Source organism: Bos indicus x Bos taurus, chromosome 14 (genome assembly GCF_003369695.1).
Source record: "Bos indicus x Bos taurus breed Angus x Brahman F1 hybrid chromosome 14, Bos_hybrid_MaternalHap_v2.0, whole genome shotgun sequence".
Taxonomy (NCBI): Eukaryota; Metazoa; Chordata; class Mammalia; order Artiodactyla; family Bovidae; genus Bos; species Bos indicus x Bos taurus.
Window position 1 is genome coordinate 11,203,563 of NC_040089.1, and position 21,623 is coordinate 11,225,185.

At 41.5% G+C, this 21,623-nt stretch overlaps 1 long non-coding RNA gene across 3 annotated transcripts in view; it reads left to right on the plus strand.

The window, feature by feature from the left end:
* The window catches only part of LOC113904103, a 130,028-nt gene that overhangs the window by 17,606 nt on the left and 90,799 nt on the right, over positions 1-21,623 (plus strand). The gene's annotated exons all lie outside the window — the stretch shown is intronic.

The window sequence follows — 21,623 nt, forward strand, 5'->3', positions numbered from 1 at the left end:
TGGATGTGAGTCTGCACTCACTGCACTCCGGGAGTTGGTGATGGACAGGGAGGCCTGGCATGCTGTGATTCATGGGGTCGCAAAGAGTCAGACACGACTGAGTGACTGATCTCATCTGATAGCCATCAGATGCTCAAATAAGTCAATAACCCTACATATAACTACAGGCAATAGATCTGGGCTGTTTTAAAAGTGGCTCCCCATGAAAGGACTCTTTGAGGTGTCTGAGTAATGCAACAGAGAGTTGGAGCGCCCTGTCAAGGGCTGGGACCTGGAGAGGAAAGGTGTAGTGAGAGACAGGGCAGGTCACTGGAGCTGCAAGTGGTGGATGCCCATGGAATTTCTGATGAACTTAGGGAAACTCTTCAAGGAGAAGTTGTCTATATGGGACTCTGCCAGCCCAGAGGACACACAATGATCAGATGTTGTCCAAGCCTGTCTCAACTCTGGGGCAGCCTGAGGCAGCCTTGTGAAGCAGAAAAAGGAAAAGGAGGAGGCTGACTGTGTACCTGCACCTCATCAATGGCCCCAAGGCATGAAATAGGACCCCACATTGGCCTAGAAGGGAAATCTGAATCTGTATTAGTGGGTGGTGGTGTGTACTGAATTGGATAGTTTAATTATTGAAATGTGATAGTTTTCGTACCTGAAGATGACTTGAGAGTATGTGTGTGTGTGTGTGTATGTACACACATACACGTGTGTGTATGTATGAATTGGAGATGACTGGAAAAGTTAAAGGCTTGTCTCTACAAGTCCACTGTGCAGATTTAAAGGGACTACCAAAACAAAGAAGAAAGCTACTTTCTGTTTATACACTGAAGTCCATCGTGATAAAGCAAACTTGCTTCTGTTAATGGATATACCGTTCAGAGTGCCCACTGCCTCTATCAAAGCTCGTGGTCAAGCAAATGCCGAACACTGTTTTTGCTTTTTGCCTTTTTTTTCGTAAGAGTGAAACTCCTAATTTCTTGTGGTTAGTTCTTGCGGAAGCAGGTATTGGAGTAGATTTTCAGTAAAAGTGAAGCAGCAGAAAGCTAATTTTTGAAAAGCAGGGGGTACCTGTAACGCAGGTTACACAATTTTGAATCTTGCCTTGTTATTTAAGGTTATAACAGGAGCACTTCCTCATAGTCAAAAGAATCTACAGAACTACTTCATGGCTGCATAACAATCCATCCGATGCCTGTGCTTCCCCAGTGATTTGGGGGTGTTTGGATGGTTCCAAGTAATTTACATTTTACACTCAGAATTACACATGTACAACCATATAACGCATTTGGAACAAGTGAAGTTGGGTTTTAATTCTTTTTTCATAAAGCATTGAATTAAGTGAATGTTACCACTCACCCAGGGGAATGGACCTGAAAATTAGATTTTCAAGAAACGTGGGCTTCTTTCACACAATGGGTTGGTTGTCCCACTTGAATGAACTTCTTCAGGATGATGCTAGACGGGAAGTAGGAGGGGTCTGTGTCCTGCTCAGAGCAGGGCTCCCAGCCTTACAATTAGCTCTGTCACAGCTCCCATAGAAGATAGCAGGGATGCTGAGGATTTAGGAGTGAATACATCCTCTGAATTATTTTGATTCCAGGATAGATACTACAGGTGACCTAAGTAAACCCCTTTCCCCCAGAAGTCACTGGACATGTCCTGCATCACTGAGCCCCAAGACCCTCATTATTTCATTAGGGTGATAAAAGAACCTTAACTTGTGAGCAAGAGACTCATTAACCCATTAAGCAGATGAAGAAACTGAGACTCAGAACTTTTCCAAACTCAGTCTACTGTTGGGTAGCAGCACCTGAGAACCAGAACCTAGGCCTTCTCTCTCCTAGTTCTTTCTATATATTCATATATATAATTCATCTACTATAAATATAATTCATATTTATATGGAATCTTGACACTATTTGTAATAATCTGATATTTATGTATACAGATAGAAACTCTTGATACTATTTGTGGTAATCTGGGGTTGGCATAGTTTGCTTGGATAATGAAGGCCCTGGAATGTGATGTGGTCTGATGGCACTGGTGTGGTGAGTGTTCTACAATTTTTCAAATTCTTGAATTTCAAGCCAGGGCCACTCATTTAGCAGTCAGGAAAACTCCATGAAGCATGGCCTCACAGAGGGAGAGAGCTTTATTCAATGTGCTTTTCAGAATACATAGCATTTCCTTCCCTTGATGAATACAGTGATCTTAGCGTTCCATTATTCAAACATGGGGCGAATAATAATAAGGCACTGGTTGAAACCATTAAGGAGGGGAAAATACTTGGAGGGATTTAGAAGTCTTTGTATTTAAACTCATTCGACCTCTTCTCTTAGAGAAAACATTCCCAAGACTTAATCTGACTCCTTTGCGGCATGCTGTTTTATTTTCTGTTCAGGTCAGAGTTGCTAAGAAATGCTGGCTGTCTCCAGTGCAGGAGGCAATGAGTTACAGAATCAGAAGTAGTCGGGGAATAACTGCAAAGCTATTGCCTTCGTCCTGTGGGGACAAATGCTGAATTCCACCCTATAATCCGTTCCTGGTGTGGTGTAGCTGAGACTGATTTCAGTGGTGGGTGTAACCAGAGGCCTTTGCCCCCAGATTCATTGCCAGCGGCTGTGGACAATAAAGGCCACCAGAGGACTGACAAGGGGTCCTCTTGGAATGAAAGTAATCTGAAACCCAACACAGAGTTTTATTAGAACCAGGGAAGGCAACAGAACCATTGATTGTGACTCCAAAGTAGCTAGAGAAAACCCACACCATTCAGGAACTAATGGAAAGCTATTGCCAGAGCCAAAGGCTCATGTCACAATTCTTTCCTCTTTGGCTGAGGGCAGAAGGAAGTACTGGTAGTGCTGAATTTGGACCACTTATTTTTGGCTTTTTTTTTTTTTTCAACTCTTCTGGAAACTGTAACCATAAACCTCTCTAAAACCGAAAACATCATCTGTTGGTTTAAATTGGACACATATCACCGGTATAACTCAAGGTGCTTATGAGTGCTCAGTAAAACTTAGGCTAACTTGTTACTTTCTTGGCCATAGCCACCTATTATTTTTGTAAGGGAGAAGGCATTCCTTGAAGATTTAATGGAAAGAGCTGTAGACTGAGAGTCAGGAGATGTATTAGGTACAATGCTACCTATTATCAGTTATTAGTTTGTTGCTCCAGGAAAAATTCCAAACTTCTTTGAGCCATAGCTAAGAGATAGCTAAGGTTGTCATAGGCAGTCTGGTGACTTGGAGCCTGTAGTTTCAACTTTATAGGTGAGAAAAAAATGTTAGAGAAATTCCATCCTTACACCCAGAACAGAGTGAGTTAGTGGGTTTGGAGCTAGGCTCTGAAACCTCATTGGTACAACTCCGTGACTATGCCGAGTCTGCTCTACAGTGTCTGCTTCCCTGGAATGCATTTTTCTCTAGATGGCACTGCTTATTGTGCATCCTTCTGTCGGTCCTTCTCCAACCAACCTTGCACTTCATCAAATTTTGGGCCAACATCGACACAAATCTTTTCTTGATGGAAAACCAACCTGGTTGAATTCTGAACTCCAGTTTGCTTGCAGCCTCCTCATCTGTATTTCTTAATCTGGTCTGGTGTCACATATGCTCTGTGAACTGTGGATGGAGAGCTTGTTGGATGCTTAGAATATGAGAGCACTCATAATACTGATTCAAGAAACATTCAACTTTTTGACCCATCCCAAATACCCATGCCCCATACCCTGGTGGAGGTCTTAGAATCATTCTATCATGCATGCATGATACTATAACATACATTTACTTTATATAATATATTGGTGGTGGTTTAGTCACTAAGTCATGTCCGACTCTTGTGACCCCATGGACTGTAGCCCACCAGGCTCCTCCGCCCATGGGATTCTCCAGGCAAGAATACTGGAGTGGATTGCCATTTCCTTCTCCAGGGCATCTTCCCAGCCCAGGGATCGAATCTGGGTCTCCTGCACTGCAGGCAGTTTCTTTACTGACTGAGCTACCAGGGAAGCCCTGGTATAATTATATAATACAGTTTTTACTTTATAAAAATTGTTTTTACTTTTATAGTCAAGTCAACTAGATTTTCAACTCAAAGAGGTCAGATGCTGGGTCTTCTAAATTTGTTGACTGAATTTAATTTGTGTCGTCTGTAGGGCTTTGTTTCATGATCCAAGTAAATAAAAATTCACATGGGATACATACACACAAAATCACCTAAACAGACTGATCAGATCAGATCAGATCAGTCACTCAGTTGTGTCTGACTCTTTGCGACCCCATGAATCACAGCACACCAGGCCTCCCTGTCCATCACCAACTCCTGGAGTTCACCCAGACTCACGTCCATCAAGTCAGTGATGCCATCCAGCCATCTCATCCTCTGTCGTCCCCTTCTCCTCCTGCCCACAATCCCTCCCAGCATCAGAGTCTTTTCCAATGAGTCAGCTCTTCGCATGAGCTGGCCAAAGTACTGGAGTTTCAGCTTTAGCATCATTCCTTCCAAAGAAATCCCAGGGCTCATCTCCTTCAGAATGGACTGGTTGGATCTCCTTGCAACCCAAGGGACTCTCAAGAGTCTTCTCCAACACCACAGTTCAAAAGCATCAATTCTTCGGCGCTCAGCCTTCTTCACAGTCCAACTCTCACATCCATACATGACCACAGGAAAAACCATAGCCTTGACTAGACGGACCTTTGTTGGCAAAGAAATGTCTCTGCTTTTGAATATGCTATCTAGGTTGGTCATAACTTTCCTTCCAAGGAGTAAGCGTCTTTTAATTTCATGGCTGCAGTCACCATCTGCAGTGATTTTGGAGCCCAGAAAAATTCATGTAGAAAGACTGAATAGAAAGCAAAATATAGAGTTCTGAAGCTCAGAAGCAAAAGCTGAACAAGGGATAAATTAGAGAGTCAATGTAGTAGTCGTGGTGGGCTACAGATTCTCAAAGGTTTAATGCAACCGATGTTTATTTTCACTCGCACATAGCCCAGTGTGGATGCTCCAGGCTGGTGGTTTTCCTAGGCAGTTCCCATCTAAGTGTTGACTCAGGGACATAGACTTCTTCCAGTGCGAGGCTCCACCACTGCCCACGACCTTCTTGGAGTCCTTGGCTGTTTCCTATGCCTTTAACTGGCTGATGGACTAAGAGAATGCAGGATTTCTCAGGATGACTTTAGGGCTCAGGTCTAGAAGTAGTGCTCATCATTTCTATCCAAATTATAGTGACTAGAACAATTCATGCATCCACAACTAGCCACTTACATTTAGCTGTGTGCTCAGAAGGAGAATGAAGAGATGTTTCACAAGTGTATCGATAGCGTTTGAACCCAAAGGAATGAATAGGCTCACCTAATGCCTGACTATAGAATTGGAAAGATGGCCTATGTCAGGTATCTGACAAGCTCTCTATGATAATGATGATGATTAATAATAGCTAAAACTTTTAAAGCACTTTACTGTGTTCTGGGAACATTTACATATATTAATTCATGCACTCCTTATAAAAGTCTTTTTATATAATGCCATTACACACACACACACACATGCACACACATACACAAAGCTGCAGAGATAGTAAATAATTCTCTCAAGGTCACAGAGCTCATAAGTGACAGAACAAGAATTTAAATGCAGGCAGGCTGCTTCCAGAGACTGTGAGTTTAACCTATGTCATATGCTACATAATTACTATCTTCAAATACTTGAAAAATGTCACATTAATATGTAAGTATCTTTGCTGTGGATTCCCAAGGGGTAGGACTATAACTAACAAATGGAATTTAAATGATGATGGATTTCAGCCCAGAAGAAGCTAGCTGCTTCTACCAGAGCTGTCTGAAAGAAAGGAAACTGCAGCCTGAGATAGTGAGACTAGGAGAGGTGCTCAAGCATAAGAAAAACAAATGCTTGGCAAGGAGGTATCACCGAGAGGCCTTGAGCATCAGGTGAGTGCTTGGGAGAGATAGTATTTATGTTCTCCTCCCACCAATGAGAATTATGAAAACTCGTAGGTATAGATGTGCCCATTTCTCCTTGTGAGTGTTAAACCCTCGCCCCACCTAAGTTCTGAATTAAATTTCTATTGAATTACATATCTAAATTTCAATGCCCGTATCTTCTTAGTACTGGGTGATTTCTGAAAGTAGGAGGAGAAAGGAAAAAATTCATAAAAGGAAAATTAACTCCTGCCCTTAAAGTTCTTATAGTTTACTTAGACAAGACTTATACCTGAGGCTCATTCTTGTGAAATACTGGAGAGCAGTCTATTTAGAATCTAGGCCTGGAAGGGAATGAGAAGTGACCTACAGAAGCAGAAGCTCTCAAGCTTTTCTGAATCACCCCAGGAGTTTGTCAAACCAACCTGGGCTTTCTGATTCAGTGTGTTTGGGTGGTGGTGTTGTTCAGTCACTCAGTTGTGTCCAACTCTTTGTGACCCCATGGACAGCAGCACGCAAGGCTTCCCTGTCCTTCACCATTTCCCAGAATTTTCTCTAACTCATGTCCATTGAGTTAGTGATGCCATCCAACCATCTCATCCTCTGTCATCCCCTTCTCCTCCTGTCTTCAATCTTTGCAAGCATCAGGGTCTTTTCTAATGAATCAGCTTTTTGCATCAGGTGGCCAAAATATTGGAGCTTCAGCTTCAACATCAGTCCTTCCAATGAATATTCAGGGTTGACTTCCTTTAGGATTGAAAGGAAATGGAAAGGAAAGGTTTGGGTGGGGTCCCCACAAATTTGCATTTTTAACTACTTCCCAGGTGATGCTGATGCCCGTCAGGTGATCATACTTCGGGAATCATTGCTCTAGTATAAGATTTATTGCTCCAAACCATAATCCTCTATTTATGTGTCTCGGTTTCCTTGAGACTGTGAACTCCTGAACTAGGACTGTCTCATTTGTCTTTGTGTTTCCAGGGTCTAGCCCACTGTTTGTCTCTCAATAAACTTGGGTTGAATAAACAATTGGAAAGAAATGTGTGGTTTTCTAGAAGTACAAAGAGGGAAAGAGACTGTTTTGGGGAGTCACTTGGGGGAGGGATCCATTGGCCTCTCCTCTCAGAGATTTGAAAACATGATTCATATAACGAGGTGTCCGAACCGAAAAGCAACGTTATCCGTACACAAACCACTCCATTTCGCAATCCGCACATAGGACTCCAGTCCTCAAATGAGCATCTGAATCTTTTCTTGTCACCCCTCCTCCTAGCCATGTGTCTTCCTTTTCTCTCAAGCTACTTCATGGAAGGAAAGTATTCTTTCTCATACTTTGAATGTAATTTTCTCCTCCTGTAAGTCCATTCCCTTTGGACTGACTTTGGCTGAACTTTGCAGTCTTCACTGAAGAGGGAACCCTTTCCCACTGTTCTCTGGGAGAGCAGCCCCTTTGAAGTCACAGCTGGCTTGACTAAACTCATTTCCTCCATCCACAATGTGCGTCTGATGCAATGCTGGCTGACGCTCCCTCTTGCCGGCTCCCGCTATTGAACCAGACCCAAGTGCAATGTTTAATGTGAGTGTTTGGCTTGGCTTAAATTTGGCCAAATCATCTGTACTTTGTTTCATTTGAAAGCCCTACTTCTTTCTCTCTCTCTTTCTCAACCCCTTTCCCTCGGCTAGTTCATTCCAGATGTTTCTGATTTGTCCTTTTGTGGTCTGCTCCACCCAGTTCCTAAATCAGTAAATCATTTTCATGCTTCTTCCAAAATCTAAGGAAAGAAAGTGCTCAATTAGAGAGAGAGAGAAACTGATTATAGGTTTCCTAGAGCTTGCATTTAGGGATGGCTGCTCTTCTCAGGAAATACTTTTGAAAGGTAGGAGGAAATGTTTCATGATGGAGAATACTTGAATCTTAACTTTGTATTATTTTGGATAAGAGTAGGTATAGTGTTGGTGTGCTAGTATTATAAATACTTCAACACAGCACTTGTTTTAAGGCCTGATATAATTGCTATTCTTATTTGAAGTCCTTCAGTTACTCCAATAAAATGGAGATACCTGTTCTGTAAAGCTATATATGTACTATAAAACACAATAACCTGTAGTCTTCATGGCCTTCTCCCCTCTCCTGTCATCTCTTACACTTCTCAGCAAGTTGATTGTGGTGATGAGGGTCAGGTAGACAGGATACAGGATGGGAGAAATGTTTACTTTATTATTATTATGAAGAGTAAGGGACTTCTCCTCGCATGAAACCATTGATCTGGTAGGCTAGTAAGGGAATTTAGAGAGAAAAGTCAGTAAACTCCTTGAGTTTAGAAAGAGAGTTTTGAATGTTTTGAAAGTAGAGATGAACGATTGTGAGCAGCTGACTACATGAGAAATTAGAAGAAAATAAAGATTCTAAGAAATATTATGTGTTACAAATGCAGTTTCTCTTTGGTGCCTTAAATGATGTTAGTCAGTACTTATAGTTCTTCCCAAGATGTCCTTTTTTGGAGGGGCATAGGTTTTCTTTTGGATTTGACAGTAATATGAGACCTGCCTTTCAGGTTATACCTATTAAAATTGTGCTACTTATTTTGTTATTTAATCTTTCCATTTGCCTGTATTGGAGAAGGCAATGGCACCCCACTCTAGTACTCTTGCCTGGAAAATCCCATGGGTGGAGGAGCCTGGTGGGCTGTAGTCCATGGGGTCGCACAGAGTCGGACACGACTGAACGACTTCCCTTTCACTTTTCACTTTCATGCATTGGAGAAGGAAATGGCAACCCACTCCAGTGTTCTTGCCTGGAGAATCGCAGGGATGGGGGAGCCTGGTGGGCTTCCGTCTATGGGGTCGCACAGAGTCGGACACGACTGAAGCAACTTAGCAGCAGCAGCAGCAGCAGCATTTGCCTGCTGATCTGAAACCATGATACAGCAGAAGGAGAATGGCCTTTGGAAACACAAAGATGCTCTTTTTTTTTTTTTTCTGGTGGGATGGGGTGGGAGTAGAAGAATTTTTTTATTCACCAAATACTATATGTAATTAGGTTAGTGACTTGACTTCTGAGCCATTTCTGAAAAGTGAGTGTATTAATATCCAACTTATGGGGCCATGATAAGAATTAAATGAGATCATTTAAACTACCAGTTACTTAGTAAAATTTGTAATTGGTATATTTAACAACCAGGACTCATGGAATGCAGTCAAAACACAGCTTCCATATTGCGCTCAACTCTATTATTTAATTACTGGGGGCAATTACATAGGCAAGAAGTCGAATATTGTGACAGAATGCATCTTTTTTAGGCATTCTTGGATAATAGAAAATCAATTACCTTGTATATCAAGAACAAGTGAGTCAGAAATGTTCAATGAATAATGGACATGATGATCTACAAATTAATACTTAAGTCTTCATTCAAAACTGAGACCTCTCCTCTCAGTCCACTCACTTTGATAGGGCAGCCCCAGTAGGCCAGTCTATGTGGAAAGAAGGGAAGCTCCCTTTGGTAAGATTTCTATTTAAATGGCTGATCTTTCCAATGAGATTCCATATCAGGAGACTGCAAGAAAATGGTTTTAATTAAGCTGAATTCTTCAGGTTTATCCTAAATTAACATATATAGAGATAGGTGGTATGGTTGAGTGTTCTATAAATATTTGCTGATTTAAAGAAAATGAGTAACTATGAACTCTGACTTTGCTACTAGTTGGCTGTGTTATCTCAGGTAAAGCATCACCTCAAAAGACAATTTCTTATTTATCAAAAGGAGATCTTGCTGATATCACCGCTAAGCCCTCTCACCTTTTAAAGCCCCATAATTTTGTCATCCTGCACAAGGAGTTTTCCTATAATAGTTTCTCATGTGTACCTTCTCTGGTCAAGTAGATGGCAAGGGTCTGGACCATGTTATCTGTGTGCTTATAGGTGTTAGAGTTAATAGAATTGGTTTCCTTTCCAACTTCTTTAAAAGAGGCTATGATGGATCAAGGGCAATGCCAAGGATGTTACCATGGGCTAATCCTAGTTGTTGGTGCTTTGGGTGATTAGGAATCAGTTGAAGCAGCGGTCTCCAACCTTCTTATCACCAGGGACCTGTTTTGAGGAAGACAGCTTCTCCATGGACTTGGCAGTGGGTGTGGATGGTTTCAGGGTGACTCAAGCATATTACATTTATTGGGTATTTTATTTCTATTTTTATTATATCAGCCTCACCTCAGATCATCCGGCATTAAATCCTGGAGGTTGGGACCCCTGAGTTAAAGGACATAATGTCCCTACAGTATGGTGGTTTTGAGCCTGCTCTTCTAGAGATTATAGTTTTTATGAAATTTGTGTAGCTACATAGAGGGTTTGGTAATTGGCCTGTCTCATATGAAAGTGCCATCCATGAAAACTCAAACGAGGGAGGAATCACTCTACCTGTGGGGTTCAGGGAAGCTTTCACAGAAGAGAGGAACTTAGCGGAGTCTTAGAAAATGATTAAGTATTTATGAGAAAGAGGAGAAAGAAAGATTACCTTAGGTGGAGGGAGGAGGAATCATTAATCATCTCCACTCTGCTATGGGACCTGCAGTAACTAAGAATCAGAGATCCAAATATCAGCTTTAGCAATATATAGTAACAGTAAAAATGCACTTACCTTAGGAGGCAATAATTCTCCTCTGAGATACATACCCTAGAGAAGCTCTCACATGTGTTTATAAGGAAACATATCACAGAATACTCATAGTAGTGTGTCTATAATAATGAAATATGGGAAACTACCTACATATCCATCACCACATATATACAGTATCTTAATCCTTGGGAATACTATAATCAGTTAGGATGAATGCGCTAGCAATGCATCTATCAACATGAGTTAAACCCTGACAACATACTATTGAGTAAAATATTTTACTCAGGTTAAAAAATAGGAACTTTTTATAAAAAAGATGTGAATGTGATACTATTCACATACAAAGTCTATAAATGAGCAAAACAAATGTTGGTATTGTTGAAGAATACATAAGTGGTGTAAATATAAAAAACATTCAGGGAAATGATAAACACAAAGTTCAGTGGTGGTTCTCTCTGCAGTGGGAAATGTGTAGGAGAAAAATGGGAACAAGACAGAGTATACAAAGAACTGCCATTGTAGGGATAGTGTTTTAGCTCTTAAGTCAAGTGGTAGGAGTAGTTTTCTTTGTTCTCCAGCATTATCTGAAGTTGTTGAATAGCTGGAATTCAGTTCACATGTTCAGTTCACATGCATATTGAAAATACAGTATTCTGAACAAGAACACTAGAGTGGGTTGCCATTTCCTACTCCAGGAGATCTTCCCACCACTGAGCCACCAGGGAAGCTCATGTTCACTATTCACACACATAAAGTATTTTCATAAACTTTGTGGTTGGCAAATGTACATTGGGATACATGGCTTGGGCTCAAGAACAAAATGGGCTCCCAGTATTTTCTCCAGGACTTACTTTGTCCACCTGGCACAGAACAAAGAATTCCTGCTCTAGTGACCTTATCATAAGACAGCAGTCACAGAGAAAAGAGGCTGAGCTGATTGTTCCCCTGGCCGTTAATCTTCCTGGGACAGAGGCATGAGTGATGGGGGAAGAGAAAGAAGGTCACAAACTTTTCCTCTCTATTTCTAAGTGGGTAGCAGTTCCTATTATGTGGCCCAGCCATTGCCATTTTAATAATGAGAACCTGAAATTTTCTCCTTATGCTATTCAATAAAAACAAAAGTTTTGTTAATATCAAAATGCATCCAAATTATACATGGCTGAAAGTAAAAGTGTTAGTTGCTCACTCTTTGTCCCCATGAACTGTAGCCCGAAAGGCTCCTCTGTTCATGGTTTTTCCCCAGGCAAGAATATTGGAGTGGGTTGCCATTTTTCTTCTCCAGGGAATCTTCCTGACCCAGGGATTGAACCCAGGTCTTCTGCATTGCAAGCAGATTCTTTACTGTCTGAGTTACCACAGAAGCTCCCGCCCCTCCCCGCCACAAAAAAAAAAAAAAAAAAAATGGCGTTAATAGACATTTCTCCAAAGGAGATGTACAAATGGCCAATGAACATCTGAAAACATGCTCAATACTCTTCTCCAGAGAATCTTCCTAACCCAGGAATCGAAACTGGGCCTCCCACATTGCAGGCAGATTCTGTACCATCTGAACCACCTACCCTATTTCTATAAACTATGGCTTTGGTCATCGTATGCAGACTTATAAAGAGTTCTGCTGTTCTTATTTGGACAGATGAGGTTGCAAATATCCTTTGTGTGACCATCAGGTGGAGTCTTTGCCACCTCAAGAACTTATGATGCTCTCCTTATGATGCTCTGAAGAAGCATCTCCAATTGCAAATAGACCGTGAGACAATGGAACCTGATTAGATTGCCCCAAGTCTGTCTGGGGAACCAGTGAACTACAGCTTTTTGGAGAAAGACTGATGTAGAGTTGAGGGAAGCCTGGACAGGCTAGCAATGTTCTAGTTCCTTCAGGCATTGTTTCTAAATAAGGTTTTCAATACATAGCAGGCTTCTGATACCTCTTGAGGTCACTGGGAGGCTATATGTGAAAAAATGGCCAGGATGGCTGGAGAGTAGAGTCTGAAGGGGAGTGGGTGTTGGGAATTGGGAGCTGGTTTCTAGACTGTGGTTCTATTAGTTTCCAATGTCAAGAGCAGAGAGCCAGTTAACAGTCAGGGGTAAGCTGGTGGTTGAAACCAGGTGTGAACTGCCTGGTTACCAAGATGTACCATGAACAGGTATCTGAGAGAAGTAAGTCAGGTTGAAGTCAGGGATCGTGCCCATTAACCCACCTCCAACATTCTCTTCTCTTCAAGGAGGGACCAGAGAAGGCAATGGCACCCCACTCTAGTACTTTTGCCTGGAAAATCCTATGGATGGAGGAGCCTGGTGGGCTGCAGTCCATGGCGTCGCTGAGGGTTGGACATGACTGAGCGACTTCACTTTCACTTTTCACTTTCATGCATTGGAGAAGGAAATGGCAACCCACTCCAGTGTTCTTGCCTGGAGAATCCCAGGGACGGGGGAGCCTGGTGGGCTGCCGTCTCAGGGGTTGCACAGAGTCGGACACGACTGAGGCGACTTAGCAGCAGCAGCAGCAAGGAAGGACAAGTTAGGGCAGAAAGATAAACTGTTATGTGAATTATAAAAGATCACTTTTTGTTCCATTTGATTTGTGACAAGATAAAGTCACAAAGTTTTCATCGTGATGCTGTGCTGTGCTTAGTCGTTCAGTTGACTAACTGAACTCTTTGCGACCCCATGGGCTATAGCCCACCAGGCTTCTCTGTCCATGGAGACAGAGACAAAATCCCCATGGGGGTTTTGCAGGCAAGAATACTGGAGTGGGTTTCCATGCCCTCCTCCAGGGGATCTTCCTAACCCAGGGATCAAACCCAGGTGTCCCGCATTGCAGGCAGATCTTTACTGTCTGAGCCACCAGGGAAGCCCTTTCATCATGATAGACTATAAAAAAATGACAACACAGTTTATTTGGGAAAAGCCTGCCATGACTAACTTGAGTGATTGATAAGCCTCTTCCCAAGTATTTTAGTCTAGAAACAACACTAAGAAAGCCAACCAGTCAAATTAGAAGACGCATGCCACAGAAGCTGGGAGTCAGACTCTGAGGACTCTAAGTGGGGTCCCCAAACAAAAAGCGCTTTGCCTTGGTGGGAAAGTTGCTTAATGTCTATAAGCCATACTTCATAATGCTGCTGATGGTAAAGGTGTTAAATGATGTAATAACTCTCCTGTGATATGAGACACAGCTTTAAAGAACCTCACAGGGTACCCTTTAGGGGTAAACATTCTGTTCTGCAGAAGAGAAAATTGTGTAGCTAGAGAGATAAAGTGACTTGTTCAAAATTAAATTGTTAGTAATTCCTAGTTCAAGGACTGAACATAAATATACTTCTTCAAAATGCAGTAGTTTCCCCACTTAAAAAAAAAGGATAGAATGCTGCTGCTGCTGCTGCTGCTGCTGCTAAGTCAATTCAGTCATGTCCGACTCTGTGGGACTCTGTGTGGAGCCCACCAGGCTCCCCCGTCCCTGGGATTCTCCAGTCAAGAACACTGGAGTGGGTTGCCATGTCCTTCGCCAATGCATGAGAGTGAAAAGTGGAAGTGAAGTCGCTCAGTCGTGTCTGACTCTTTGCGACCCCATGGACTGCAGCCTACCAGGCTCCTCCGTCCATGGGATTTTCACCCCCAAAATGAGCTTCATCTTTTCCTCCTAAATGGCTCGCCTAGACTTCAAAACTGAGTCAGATTTCCCCAGTCAACCAGCACTTTGATAACTCCAGTCATGTGTACCCTGAGAGGACTTTCTCACAGCATTTCTGTATTCCTGTTGCCAGACTTGACTAGAAGCCAAGGCGGGAAATCATTATAATGTTTCAGAAATTCATATTCAGTTTTAATTTTCTTCTAGGGGTGGGTGGACTTGCATTATTCTTCTGAACACATCTGCCCTGAATTTGCATGTATAATGAAAATGATGCTTTGTTAAAATGTTTTGTTAAATTGCCTTTAAATTTTTATTTCAAAATATTTTGTTATGGTCAGGATACATGCTTTCCTAAGAGGAAGTCCCCTATGAAAAAAATGTGGATAACCCAAACTGGATGGTAGCAGAGGGAAAGAGCAGTCGACTAGAAACACCACTGTATATACAATTTCAGAAATTTCCCACTGCTGGAAGGAAAGGGCCAATTATCATTTCAACAAAATGTTTATTGAGGTATAGGTACATACACAAATCTTAAGTGTACAAATCAATGGATTTTCACATGTATATGTAAATATATACATATGTGTATATTTATTTATTACATACTATATATAATATTTTCAATACCCCAGAGGGATCCCTCATGCCTCTCTCACCCCAAGATCAGGTAACCAATGTTCTGACTTTCATCATCAACTGTGTAATTTCTCCTGTTTGTGAATTTCATAAAATTAAATTATACAGTGTTGACTATTTTGTGTCTAGCTTCTTTCATGCATTGCTATGTGTGTGAGATTCAACTGTGATATTTCTGGTAACAGGCATTGTCTTTTTTGTTGCTTAGTATTCCACTTTATTTATATTCTGCAATTTATCCTTTCTAGACAGGCATTTGGATTGTGCTAGGCAATGGCATCCCACTCCAGTACTTTGCCTGGCAAACCCCATGGATGGAGGAGCCTGGTAGGCTGCAGTCCATGGGGTCGCTAAGAGTCGGACACGACTGAACGACTTCCCTTTCACTTTTCATTTTCATGCATTGGAGAAGGAAATGGCAACCCACTCCAGTGTTCTTGCCTGGAGAATCCCAGGGATGGGGGAGCCAGGTGGCTGCCGTCTGTGGGATCACACAGAGTCGGATACGACTTAAGTGACTTAGCAGCAGCAGGCTTTAACTGGACATGGAACAACAGACTGGTTCTAAATCACTAAAGGAGTATGTCAAGGCTGTATATTGTCACCCTGCTTATTTAACTTATATGCAGAGTACATCATGAGAAATGCTGGGCTGGAAGAAACACAAGCTGGAATCAAGATTGCCAGGAGAAATATCAATAACCTCAGATATACAGATGACAGCACCCTTATAGCAGAAAGTGAAGAGGAACTCAAAAGCTTGTTGATGAAAATGAAAGAGGAGAGTGAAAAAGTTGGCTTAAAGTTCAACATTCATAAAACTAAGATCATGGCATCTGGTCCCATCACTTCATGGGAAATAGATGGGGAAACAGTGGAAACAGAGTCAGACTTTCTTTTTTTGGGCTCCAAAATCACTGCAGATGGTGAATGCAGCCATGAAATTAAAATACCCTTACTCCTTGGAAGGAAAGTTATGACCAACCCAGATAGTATATTGAAAAGCAGAGATATTACTTTGTCAACAAAGGTCCATCTAGTCAAGGCTATGGTTTTTCCAGTGGTCATGTATGGATGTGAGATTTGGACTGTGAAGAAAGCTGAGTGCTGAAGAATTGATGTTTTTGAACTATGGTGTTGAAGAAGATTCTTGAGAGTCCCTTGGTCTGCAAGGAGATCCAACCAGTCCATCCTAAAGGAGATCAATCAGTCCTGAGTGTTCATTGGAAGGACTGATGCTGAAGGTGAAACTCCAGTACTTTGCCCACCTCATGCGAAGAGATGACTCATTGGAAAAGACCCTGATGCTGGGAGGAATTGGGGGCAGGAAGAGAAGGGGACGACAGAGGATGAGATGGCTGGATGGCATCACCGACTCAATGGACATGAGTTTGAGTGGACTCTTGGGAGTTGGTGATGGACAGGGAGGCCTGGCGTGCTGTGATTCATGGGGTTGCAAAGAGTCGGACACGACTGAGTGACTGAACCGAACTGAAATGAGGCTTTAACTATTATGAATAAAACTGCCATGAAATTCTTATCCTTCTCATTTGGCAGACAAATATATTCATTTATCTATCCAAAGGCATGGAATTGCACATTCATAGGGTAGACATACAGGAGAAGGCAATGGCAACCCACTCCAGTACTCTTGCCTGGAAAATCCCATGGATGGGGGCGTCTGGTAGGCTGCAGTCCATGGGGTCGCACAGAGTTGGACACAACTGAAGTGACTTAGCAGCAGCAGTAGCAGCAGCAGCAGGATAGACATGTATTTAGCTTTTAAAACTTGAGAGCTTTAAAAGTCGATGGGGCTGGTGCACTGGGATGACCCAGAGGGAGGGTACGGGGAGGAAGGAGGGAGGAGGGTTCAGGATGGGGAACACATGTATACCTGTGGTGGATTCATTTCGATATTTGGCAAAACTAATACAATATTGTAAAGTTTAAAAAAAAAAAAGTTGATGGTTTCAAAAGGTTTTCCAAAGTCATGATTTTCTTGTAAGAGAGAAAAGGAGACTTTTTTCTGAGAAGTGTGTCCATACCTTTATAGGATGCACATGAAACTGTTTCTCAGGATTTCTTCTTTGTAAGGTGGAGAAGGCGGAGGGAATTTTTGTTCTTAAGGAAAAGCCGCCGTGGGAGGAATCCTGAGTCTCTGTCTCTTCCCTTTGCTGCTTCTCCTTGCTTCCTGCCTAATGGTGAAGATACAGACTACAGCCTACAGATGGGAGACTGAAATGAGGATGTCAGGTGCAATCACAGTGGTAAACTGAAAATACCCCGGATGTTTCAGTACTGAATCAAGTAGCCGCAAGAGTCCACGTTTCTTTTCCTTAGATACACGGTGGGAAAGAAGGAAAAGAAAAATATTAATAGCAGGAAGTAGTGGATAAACTCCGTAGTTACACCTTTGTGTCACTTTCTCTAAAAGTTTAGAACATATCTTATTAAATACAGCTTTAGCAATAATGGGGCTTCTCTGCTGGCTCAGCTGGTAAAGAATCCACCCACTCAACGGGAGACCTGGGTTTGATCCCTGGGTTGGGAAGATCCCCTGGAGAAGGGAAAGGCTACCCACTCCAGTATTCTGGCCTAGAGAATTCCATGGACTGTATAGTCCATGGGGTTGCAAAGAGTCAGACACGACTGAGTGACTTTCACTTTAGCAATAATAACTACTTAAGAAGAAAAACTGTTTCTTGAAGATTTAACTTCTAAAACTATATTACAAAAGTGAAAACAAATACTAAATGTACTGTCTTGAATTTCCTGTTGCCTTGTAAAGGGAAAAACAGCTTCAGTTAGCCTTGTGTTAGGAGCCAGGTTATCTATTATGATGATACTACAAATCACTACCTTGTTAATTATTCACATATGTTCTTGTTCAAAGCTTGATGAGTTTGTATCATGAATATTTATATGTGGCTGTCCATCCCAGTCATTCCAGATTTCTCTTAGGATCAGCAATATGAGTACTTTGTCAGCTGTAAGCTTTAGAAAGCATCTAACTATTATATGGGGGCTTTGGGGGTATTTTTAAAATTATTTGATTCTATGCCCAAGTTAAGTGGGGATCTGTCAACAACCTGGCTTGTGATCAATGCAAGCATATCAGACAGATAATGTAGATCCCTACAGGAAAAGCTACATAAAACATTTTGTAATGTACAGTCAAACATGTCCCCCTTTCTCTCTGATGCTCAGCCTCTTCATCTGCTAGAAATGGGAGTTAGAGGAAATAATCTCCAAAGGCATCTGGCAGCTCTAATGTTTGATGACTTTATAATTTTTATTTCACAGTGTGATTATTTTACCAGTGAATCTCAGGGACCCAAATCATCAATATTGATCAAAGAAAGCTAATAAGTTCAATTAAACAAATATTGAATGAGTACTCTTGGACCAACACAGTGCAAAGAAGTCAGTGAAAAGTTGTTGGATAAATGCATGATTGAATAAATAAATGAATGTCTAGATGAAGAAGGTGCTCAGTGCAAACCAAATGGACACAGTTCCTTTAAATCATGACAATTAATATACAAAACTGTATGAAATAGTGATGACAAAAATACAAACTAAAAGCAAGTCTCAGCTAATGTCTAACGTTCTTAAAAGATCAGATACCATCTGATTACAATAATCAGGATAGTAGAGAAGAGTGATCAGGGGATCAACATAAATTGAGCAATCATTATATGCCAGAACCTTGTAGCTTTAAAAGATGCACAAATACTCACATGTGGTTCTTGACCTTGAGAAGCTCACAATCCTGTGGAGTTGCTAAATATTTAGGGAAAACTTTCTGTGCCAGGCACTGTTAGGTGCCAAAGATTATAGTGGGGAGGGTGCAAGGCACCATTTTGCCTTGAAGAACGTACATCCAGAAATGAAAGGGAGACTTTTAATCACACCATTTCAACACAGTGCCATACATGTGTGATAAGGGGCTTGTGAGTGGCAACAGACACAAAAACGTGGGATGCTCACTTCAGACAAATGAGAGATGGGGAGTTATCTAGGTGTACTGTGGACCAGTGGTTCTTGAAAGCTGAAATGTATAAGAATCACCTGTGAATCTGGTTAAAACACAAGTTAAATATCCAGATGTGAAATATTTTTACTTATTTGCAATGTATTATAATTTTCTTGGCCAGACAACTTGGTTGTCATATTTAAAGAGTTTTTTGTTCAATCCCTAAGTTGTATCCAACTCTTTTGTGACCCCATGGACTGTACCCTGCTAGGTTTCTCTGTCCATTGGATTTCCCAGTCAAGAATACCAGAGTGGATTGTCATTTCCTTCTCCAGGGAATCTTCTAGACCCAGGGATTGCACCCACATCTCCTGCTTGGCATGATAAAGACATGCCCCTTCATTGTTGTTCAGCCACTAAGTCATGTCCAACTCTTCGTGACCCCACGAACTGCAACACGCCAGGCTCCCCTGTCCTTTACTATCTCCCTGAGTTTGCTCAAACTCAGGTCCATTGAGTCAGTGATGCCATCCAATCATCTCATCCTGTTGGGTCTTAGCTAATACAATGAGATTATGCATCACTTGGGTTGGAGATTATAGGTAATTTGCTGATACCAAGTAGTGCTTAGTTGGCTAGTCATTGGGGTTAGTGGTGAGGCCAGAGCTGCACACTGTAATTTACACGTGTGTGCAATGAACTTTGTAGGGGACAGAGACTGAGGCGGTTGAGGTGTATTTTGAATCTCTGCTTATCTAAGGCAGTGGGGGCAGTTTCCCTTTTGCTTGTTATATAAGATTTGAGTGAACAGATACAATCCAATGGGTGACACATTTCTGATTTGCTCCAGCTTTGTTTTAAAATCCATTGTAGATTACAGAGACTGAGTAGCTGCTTGGCTGGTCCACTCCTTAATCCAGCAATACCTCTTGTTCCCTAGTAGTCTAATGATTCATTACAAATGGATAACCGGTAAGGACCTACTGCATAGCACAGGGGACTCAGCTCAATATTATGAAGCCACCCACCCAAATGGGAAAAGAATTCGAGAAAGAATACATACAGGTACATGGATAACTAAATCACTTTGCTGTACACCTGAAACTAATAAAACATTGTTTATGAACTATGCTCCAGTATATAAAATAAAAGGCTTTAAAAAGAGCATGAAGACAAAAAAATTACAGACTGCTGTGATATGTGTTCTTATGCTTCTTTGTGTCCCACTCTTTGTGACCCCATGGATTATAGCCCACCAGGCTCCTCTGTCCATGGGATTCTCCAGGCAAGAATACTGGAGTGGGTTGCCATTTCCTCCTCCAGGGCATCTTCCCGACCCAGGGGTCGAACCTGCGTCTCCCATGTCTCTGGCATTGGCAGGTGGGTTCTTTACCACCAAGCCACCTGGGGAGTCCCCAGGTGGTGTACATTGTGCTATTTATTTCTGGTTGGCACCTAGCAGTGGGCAAAGGGAAATGAGCGGTCCTTTTGGTCACCAAGGCTCTTTAGAAAGCTGGGTTACATTTGAAGGGACTTCTAACAAGTGGCAAATGTCTCAGATGTGTCAAGTATGAGAAAAGCTTTTGTTCTGTATTGTTGTTGACTTTTTTTTTCAGCCCTATTATCTTTGGCTATGATTTTATAGACTGTGCCTGTATAACGGGAAAGCTAGTGATAAAATTCTAAAAAGGAAGTCATTTATGGCTTTCCTCCAGAGAATCTTATTGATTTTTTTAAAAGAGGAACCATATTCTGCCACTTGAAATGTAGTAGCTGTGTTCTCCAGGGTGTTGTTGAAGTTCAGAATACGATTCACTTGGAATTCTTTGTCTATATATCTGTATTAGATTATGCAAGAATGCTGTCCCTGTTTTTATCTACCTGGTTGACTTAGCCTGTGATGAGTGCATAGACCTAATGTACCCAAATACCCAGGAAGGAGGAGGATGTGGTCTTTGAAAGAGAGCATCTTTGTGCCAGCTTCCCCAGTATTTCCTTCTTAATCAGTCAAGAAAACATTTACTGAGTGTTCTATCATGCCTCCCATGACGACCAGTACAAGAGAAGATTCTCATGGCATCGAACTCCTTTCATCTCCTCCAGCTCCCTCTCAGTGAGTGGTACCTCCTCCTACATACTCTACTGCACTAGAAATCCAGGACTCACCCTTTCACTGCCTGCTCTCAACTTCTGCATTAAGATCAGGTTTGCTGATCAGCTGGCTTCTCCTGATTAACATTGCATTACCCCCATGCCACCTTCCTCTGTCACTGGATTACTAAAATTACTTTTTTTCAACATAAAAGATTTGAATATGAACAAAGTTATGGTGTAATATAATAAACATTCATGTACTTGCCGCTCTGTTATTTACAAATCTTCACATTTTTATGCATGTTTCAGGCTTTGACAAAGAAGAATATAAATTTACTTGAAATTACTTTTAGTTGCTCTATTTCCTTTCTCTTTCTTTGCTCCTTAATCAGAGGCAAGAAGTCACCCAGTTGTTCATTCTTCTAATTTATGCTTTTAAAAATATTTATTATATGTGCAGGTATTTACACATAACATTTGATAAGTATTATGTGTATATATATATGTGTATTAAAAAAATATATATATATGAGATATCAAACTGTATATGCCGTTTGTATTTTTCCTTTATCTTTTATTGTTTCTGCTGACACACATAGACCCATGGAATAGCTTTTGTGTTCTATTTAAAAAGTCACAGTGTAAGTGTTCTTTTGTTGACGGCCTTTGTTTTTTTTTCCTCTTTTCTTTTTTCTTTTGTTAGTACAATTGGTGCTACAATGAACAAGTTT